Source organism: Elephantulus edwardii, unplaced genomic scaffold (assembly GCF_000299155.1).
Source record: "Elephantulus edwardii isolate Elephantulus edwardi_28Jun2011 unplaced genomic scaffold, EleEdw1.0 scaffold00015, whole genome shotgun sequence".
NCBI lineage: Eukaryota > Metazoa > Chordata > Mammalia > Macroscelidea > Macroscelididae > Elephantulus > Elephantulus edwardii.
This window is the reverse complement of record NW_006399765.1, coordinates 3,446,742-3,448,864: the sequence shown is the minus strand read 5'-3', so window position 1 is coordinate 3,448,864 and position 2,123 is coordinate 3,446,742.

Below are 2,123 nucleotides of genomic sequence, written 5' to 3'. Positions count from 1 at the left end.
TGCGATTAATTGCCTCTGAAAACCCACTAGAGGGTCAGCTACGAGTCGGTTCCGACTCCACGATACCTAACACAACAACACAACTCCCTCCATTGGGTTTCCTAGTGCGATGGTTCCTCTTTCTCCTGTGAAGTTGCTGTTATTGTGGTTACATGTGTTGGAGTCAACGACCACTCATAATGACTCTACAAACAACGTATTAAAACCCTGTCTTCGCTTGTGCCATCCTCACGATCTCTATCATGATCATTCACGTCTACTCTGACAGTCACTGTGTCAGTCCCTTTTGTTACAGGACTTCCTCTCATTCTTGGAGCTTTCCCAGTATGATGTCTTTTCCCCAGGACTGGCCTCTCCTGACATTATGCCCAAAGGAAGTGAAATGGAGTTTCACCATCCTTGCCTCCAAGGAGCTCCCTAGTTGTTCTTCCTTCAAAGTAGATTTTTTTCCTTTTCAGTTCATGTGATATTCAATACTCTTCTCTTTATGGCATGAGATACTGGTTTCCCATTTATGGAGGGATCTAAACACCACAGTTGAAACGCATCAATTCTTTTTGTTCACTCTTATTCACTGTCCAACCCTCAGGTGCATAGGAAACAATTGAAAATACCATGGCCTTGAATCAGTCAAACTTTTGTCTTTAAAATTACATGCTAGCCTTTTATCACTCTGGAAAGGTCCTTGACAGCAGATTTCTGCAAAACAGGGCATCTTTTGATTTCTTTCTATTGCTATGGTTGTTGATCACAGATCCAAGTAAATTGAAGTTACTGACAACTTCTATCTGTTCTCCGTTTATCAATTTGTTGCCTTTTGGTCTAGTGGTTTGAATTCCACCCCCCCCTTGATATTTTGATGATTTTTCACCTTTGATATTTCCATGTAATCCATATCGAAGGCTGTAGTCTTTGATATTTTTCAGTAAGTTCTCATTATAAATGAGAAAAGATTACAAATGTCCTCTAAGAGTGGACTCATTAGCTATATTATAGTATAGCCTTCCATGGACGAAATACTATGCAACCACAAAAATGAATGAGGATAAAACAACTATGAGATATCATCTCACCCCAGTCAGAATAGCAAAATTTAACAGAACAGCAAGCAACAAATGGCTGGAAAGGTTGTGGAGAAACTGGAACCCTTATTCACTGTTGGTGGTAATGTAAAATGGTGCAACTGCTATGGAAGGGGGTATGGTGCTTTCTCAAAAAGTTGCAAGTAGAAATACCATTTGACCCAGCAATTCCACTACTGGGAATATATCCCAAAGAGACCATAACTGACATCCAAGCAGATATATGCACACCCATGTTTATCGCTGCTTTGTTCACAATAGCAAGGAGTTGGAAACAACCTAAGTGCCCATCAACAAACGAAAGGATAGAGAAGCTGTGGTATATTCACACAATGGGATACTATGCTGCATTGGAAAAACAAGGAACTCATGCAGTATTATTCAAAATGGGTGACGCTGGAGGACATTATGCTGAGTGAAGTATCTCAGTCACAAAAGGACAAATACTGCATAGTGCCTCTGTTGTAAAACAGGACTGACCTCGGGGCTGGGGGGAGACTGAGAAAGATGGGTTCAATAATGTATACTGCACTGAAACAGATGAGGGAGAAAATTGTTTAAAAGGATATGTTGTGATTAGTTTTTTTTTGTCATGACAGGAGTCCAGAGCGAAGGCTGCATAGTGGAGTGGACCTGGGGGAAGGTTTGTAAAACAATGAAAGAATTTTTCTTTTACTTTTCCAAGAGGGTAGTGTACTGGGGGGGGGGAGAGTTGGGAGGGGAGAAAAGTGCAAAAAAAATGAATGGAAATCCAAAGCCTCTGTAAATTTTCATTGAAATGAATAAAAAATTAAAAAAAAAATTTGAGACATTTGCAAAACAAAACAAAAAAAATGAATGAGGAATCTTTTTTATGTGCTAGTAGAGAAGGATTCTTAAGATAGATGTTCAAGTGAGTAAGAGCAAAGCACAAACCAGTCTGTGTGAGAAGCATTTGTGTCTCTGTGTGTTTTAAAAGGAAGAGGGGAAATAATGATCTAGGTTTGCTTTTTCATGCATAGAATGTCTTCATCAATAGTCACAAGAAAATACCAAATGAGA